This window comes from Myotis davidii, unplaced genomic scaffold (assembly GCF_000327345.1).
Source record: "Myotis davidii unplaced genomic scaffold, ASM32734v1 scaffold394, whole genome shotgun sequence".
Lineage (NCBI taxonomy): Eukaryota > Metazoa > Chordata > Mammalia > Chiroptera > Vespertilionidae > Myotis > Myotis davidii.
In genome coordinates this window covers 560775-566887 of record NW_006287548.1, presented here as the reverse complement: position 1 = coordinate 566887, position 6113 = coordinate 560775, and the positions used below count along the sequence as shown (strand labels likewise).

Below are 6113 nucleotides of genomic sequence, written 5' to 3'. Positions count from 1 at the left end.
TTCCCTCACAACTCCTCCTTGACAACAGACAACATGAGAGTAGATTGGAGGTAAGAAGGTACTTATCTGCTGCTTATGAGCAAGGCATTGAGAGCTAGAAGATTTCTCACAGATAATCTGTGAATCTTGTGCTATAATTGACTTCTGGAAAATTGAAAGTTGCTTGTGCTTCCATGAGAATGGAGTGGAAGAGAAAGCTTGATTACAACAAAAATCTTCCCCTTTATGCCTATTGTAAGTAGGTCAATTACTATATTAATAACCAAAGTAGCCCTCTGCACAGGCGGAGTGGATAACCATCTGTAAGGTGTTGCTCCAAGTATCAGAGAAAGAACCTTGACCCTGAAAGGATCTGCATGTTGATTTGTTAGTAATTATAGCCCTAGGCAGTTTTGCTCAGTGGATAGGGCATCGGCCTTCAGACTGAAGGATCCTGGAATCAGTTCCAGACAAGGGCACATACCTCAATTACAGGTTCAATTCCTGGCCCTGGTCAGGATGTGTGCAGGAGACAGCCAATTGATATGTCTCTCTCACATCAATGTTTCTCTCTCTCACCAATGTTTCTCTCTCTCTCTCTCTCTCTCTCTCTCTCTCTCTCTCTCTCTCTTTCTCTGTTTCTCCCCCTCCCTTCCACTCTCTCTAAAAGTCAATGGGAAAAATATCCTGGGGATTACAAAACAATTAGTAATTAAATGGTGCTACAAAGCATTTTGGACACATATGTAATACCCTTTGTAATACTTTAGCAATAAAAAAAAGCATTTTCTCCTATTTTATCTCATATGAACTCCATATTAACATATGAAGTAAATAGGCAAGGTATTCATCTTTATGACCATTTTATATGTGGAAAAACTGAACTCAGTGAAGTCAATGACTTGCCCAATGTTATAGGACAAGTAAGTGACTCTTAAGACTTGGCTCATACCTCATGACTCCTAATCTACTGTTATTTTCTCTCTGCCAGGTTGCATCAAAACTTCAACACAATTTCAGTGATTAATTTTAGATCCTCTAAAAGTTGGGCTTGATATAATTGGAAGGTACAACATATCTAAATTGAGAGCTAGGAAGAAGAATATCATTGAGTGGGGAAGTAAATGGAGTGGGAAAAGACAGGACCAAGATAAATTCTATTTTCTCCACCATTTTTCCTACAAAAAGTACTAAGCTGTAGGAAAGCTGGAGATGATCTATGTCAGTGGTCGGCAAACTCATTAGTCAAAAAAGCCAAATATCAACAATACAATGATTGAAATTTCTTTTTAGAGCCGAATTTTTTAAACTTAAACTATATAAGTAGGTACATTGTTATTAACTTAATTAGGGTACTCCTAAGGCTTAGGAAGAGCCACACTCAAGGGGCCAAAGAGCCGCATGTGGCTCACGAGCTGCAGTTTGCCTACCAGGGATCTATGCCAATCCCTTGTTTTCTGGGAAAGGTAGCGGAAAACAAAATTAAGTAAAGAACTCTCTAAGCAAGTTCACACAAATGGTGGAAGAGCTAAGGTTTTATTTATTTGTTTGTTTGTTTATACATTATTCTAGGGGCAATGTTTTGAAAGATGAATGAATAGAAAACCAGCTTTGTGAATTCAGCAAAATTGACTTACTTTCTTGGTCATCTTTAGAAAAAGTATGTCTCCAAACAGTCTGTGCCTCTAATGCACATACAGAAAACATTTTGCTTACCATTCATTGCAAAGACTTCCTGAAGGGCATAGATGGATCCCAGATAAGGTCTACAGATAATTTGGTCACATGAAATGCCTCATAAATTATTTCAGATCCACAAGCAGTAATTATACCATGGCAACTCTTCCATTTCAGCTTGCCCGAGTGCACAAAAGGGTTTGAACATGAACATCTGTCAATAATAAAGTCCCTTTTCAGTCTAAACCTCATTTGGGGAGATCCTTAACTTCAGTCTTTGTGAATTGCATTTATTTGTCATGTTTAAGTTCCATATTTCATATTTCCTTTTCTTTATTATAGCACCGTAGAGAAATAAAATACCACATGGAGGCTGATGAACCAGAGAGTAGAGTAGGCAGCACTCAGTACCTAAATCTATATTGGGAAATTAAAGACACAGTAGAATATATACAGTAGATATTTAGTTAGCAATCTGACTTCCCTTCAGAACCTCTTAAGAACTTTTTTGGGATCCATTTCAGCACAGAGTTTCTTTTGCAGTTTAAAAATTAGGTTGGAAAATCCTAATCACTTTTATTCCATTTTTAAGTTCTGATTGTACAGAATTCAACGTGTTAGGCAGGAAACAAAGAAAATGAAAGCTTTCTGTTTTCAACCATTTGCCCTATGATATTTGTGATTATTTTGTGAAGGTAACACTGGTTTCCCTAGCACAGAAGGACACCTCCCTCCCCACCACAGAGCTGGTGAAGTTACCATAACTTCCCTCCGCGTGTATTTCCTGCACAGGCCCAGGATACCCTTCAACATGCGAGCATCTGACCACTTTCTCCTTCTCAGTCCTCTCTAAGCCATTAATTCTTAAGAGAGAAAAAAAATTATCAAAACGATCAATAGGTACTTTCTGAAAATAAATTTTGATGTGTCAGAAAATTGTTCTTTGGCATTCGAACTCCTACCGTGACAAAGTCCTGCATTCATTCAGCAAATAAATAATGGGACCTAATGTACTAGGTTCTTGGGAGACAGGAAGATGTAAGAAATGCAGCTTTTTCCTGCTAGGAGAAATTCTAAGGCAGGTACACAATTAGCTACACTCCAAAGCCATGTATGGTGCATGAGCCCCATAAAGATTAACTGACAGTCACATGAAAGAGGCCTTGTTGCCAGATGACATGATTCTGGAGGCTTTGAGTAGGCTGGGCTGTAGCTGGATATGAAGTCTGGGGCAAATCTAGACAGGCTAAAATGAAGGAAAGAACTTTCAGTGTAAGGGTTTACTGGAGACAAGCAGAGCATCCCATTTACTTAACAAGGAAGGAAGTGAGGATGGATGAGCCTTTAATGTCAAGAAAAGGCATGTGGATTTTACTAGAAAGGCAATAGGAGACATTAAAAACATCTGGGTTCAGAACGGAGTGGTAAATGCTACTTTGGTACATTAGCACATTAGTGCAGGATGTAATGATTTGGAGCAAGGCTAGAGTGGAGGCAGAGACCCAGTGGGGGCTGCTGCAATAGTGTTGATGTGAGCTCACGGGGTCTGAACTGGGGGTGGCAGCTGGGATAGAAAGAATGGACAAGTCATTGGTGCTTGGTTATGCTTGGTGATGGTGGACAGGAATCAAAAATGATTGTATAGCTTTCTACATAAATGTCCTGATAGTTATTCAGCTAACAGATAAAAAGAAATCCCACAGGTATCAAAGGACTTCCTATATTAATATATTATTTTCTAAATGTATATTTTAATCCAGTAACCATATTTGGGAAATATATTTTTCTCTTGAGTCACATCATTCTGAGCCCTCATTTAAAATAACTCTAAAAAAGATGAGAGTACATATATCCTATCTGTCTCATTCTCCTTAAATCTTCTATTTCCAAAAAACCTGCTCAGGACCACCTTGGCACATACAGAATCTTCTAGAAGTTTGAAAACAATTGATGTGTTGAAAATCAGCATTACATAACAAAATGGGGGAGAGAGGGCAAAGACAATATGTCCCTTAAACTCTTGCAGTCATTTCAAAGTATATTAGTATCTCGGATCCTGGTTTGCAATCTCTCCAGGAGATTTCAGAAATGGCTGGCTTGCAATTCTTCGTATTTCTCTATCAGATCATAAGAGCATCTACAAAGTGGGAGGGTGGTTGAGTTACCTTGATAGAGCTGATAAAAGCCAGAGTTTTTATTCCACTAAAGCAGCATTTTTAAGCCAGAAATATACCTGTGATGTCTTCAAGTCCAACCCCTTCATATATCAGATGAGAAAACAAAGGCCTAGAAAAGCTGTGTCTCAGTGTGACAGATTTAAAACTCCCAGTCACATCCTCCTACCTTGAAAGATCAGTAGCTTTGACTTTTGAGCTTGAAAAAAAAAAAAAAGGTGAAAAGAATAAAAGACATGGCTGTTCCAAAGCCAAGGGCAAGCGTGCAGCCACATCTTTGTTTCAAAAAAACACATAGAGATGCTGAGAGTAACTTTCCTGACTAGAAAAGAGAGCCCTGCCCCTGATGGTGGGCAGGGTTGGGCTGAACCTTGTGTATTATCTCATCCATGAGCCAAGGCCACGCCCAGCTACAATGTGCATTTTTGAAGGCTCAAGCAAATTCAAGTATGCATGGGCTTCAAAGTCAAGGTCTGTGTTATCCCAGTGGCCCTTGCAGATATATAAGTTTTACACGAAGACCTGTTCTGAGACTTATATATATAAAGACTATATATATAGTCTTTAACATTAGGTTTGCCAGTACAAAATTGCTCATCTCCCCTAGCTTCATCCTCACACATCTCTGTCCCTATAAATCTCCTTTCTTCCTCCCCATTTTTCTTAGATATCGGTCCTCCTCTCACTAGTCCCCCATGCTCCAAATCATCCCCCTCTTCATCTTCTGGAGAAAACTGCCTCCATCCTCCTTTTTTTCTTCTACCTCCTTCTTTCTTCCCTAACAGCTCCCTTTCCCCTCTAACTTGCAACAGTACACACACACACACACACACACACACACACACACACACACACTCACACTCAAGACCAACATTTAGTTCCTTCCACATGTCAGACATAATAGTCACTTCATTTGCAGATATTTGTTAAATACCCGCTATGTACAAAATACAGTGGTAAACATTATAACTGATAAACGTTCCTAATTTGTTTTCACTTTAGTAATTTCCTGCCCTTTTTCTTAACCCTTTAAAAGTCTTATCTCCCTTCCCCACCACTCTGCCTAAACTCAAAAGTCCCAACTCCCCTCCTTTGAGCCAAACCAGTGACCTTCCCAAGTTTTATTTACTTCTCCTTTCCTTAACCAATTAATGCTGTTAACTACTGTGGGGTTTTTTAACTCTTTCCTCCTTTGACTTTCATACTCCCCTAGCCTTATTTCCCTGGCCTCTTCAAACACATTCTTGGTCTCCTTCACTAGCCCACCATTCTCTGCAGCCGACTCCTAACCAGACTATTTTTCTTCTTGCCCAGTTCCCATATCTTCAGCTTCGTACTGGACATTGTTCTGACACCTCAAGCCTTTACTTCAAACTGAATTTGTCTAAAGTTAAACACTATTTTTCTCCAAAACTCAGTTTCACAACCCCTGGGTTTCAGGTGGAGATACCACCATTCCTCTGTTCAGCCAAAAACCCTGGCATTACTCTTGACCCTCCCTCTCTGTTGCCTTCATCCCAAACTAGACTCTAAGTCCTGAAACTTCTACTTTCAGAACATCTCTCATAAATAATCACTTCTTTCTAGTCCCACCTTCGGCACCCAAATTCTAACCTACTGCCCTCTTCTTGGTAAAATGACAGTGTTATGATATAATCTCCTGGACGTTTGTCTCTACAACCATACCTATTCTAGACTGTCCTACTTCCAAAACCTTTCAGCTTCTTCACAATGCCTTGAAAACTGTAAACTTCCATTGTCAATATTCAATCCTGTGTTTGACCTGATTCTACCCTACCTTTCCAAGTCTTCCAACATTCAGACTGTCCATTGGTTCCAAAACATAAAACAACATTCCTTGTTTAATGTCTTTATTTGTATTGTGTCTCCTTCCTGAAGCAACAGAGCATTGGTGAGACATGAACCCTGGAGAAAGAGTGGCTGGATTTATTCATTAGCTATGTGACCATAGGCAAGTTGCTGTACTACTCTGTGCCTCAGTTTCCCCATCTATAAGATGGAGATAATTATAGAAACTGCCTTATAGGATTTAGGGGAAAGTAAATGATTTTATACAGACAAAGTCAGGTAGAACAGTACCTGGCACATTATGAATGCAAAATAAATGTTAACAGCATCCATTTACATCCTATCTTTCTTTGAAATCCAGCTCAATTCCCAACCCTTCATAAAGGCTTACTATTCTATGTTAATCTTACTAAAGTGTTTCCATTCCTGGTCAGGGCACACGCCTGGGTCACAGGCTCAATCCCAGTAGGAGGC

At 39.5% G+C, this 6113-nt stretch overlaps 1 protein-coding gene and 1 long non-coding RNA gene across 2 annotated transcripts in view; one reads left to right on the top strand and one right to left on the bottom strand.

Annotated features, from left to right (window-relative positions):
• The window catches only part of LOC107182408, a 14237-nt gene extending 12877 nt beyond the window's left edge, over positions 1-1360 (top strand). The window contains exon 3 of the long non-coding RNA XR_001513124.1: positions 1349-1360. This is a non-coding gene — a long non-coding RNA (uncharacterized LOC107182408). The remainder of the gene's footprint in view (positions 1-1348) is intronic.
• The window catches only part of CD28 (CD28 molecule), a 25575-nt gene that overhangs the window by 9714 nt on the left and 9748 nt on the right, over positions 1-6113 (bottom strand). The gene's annotated exons all lie outside the window — the stretch shown is intronic.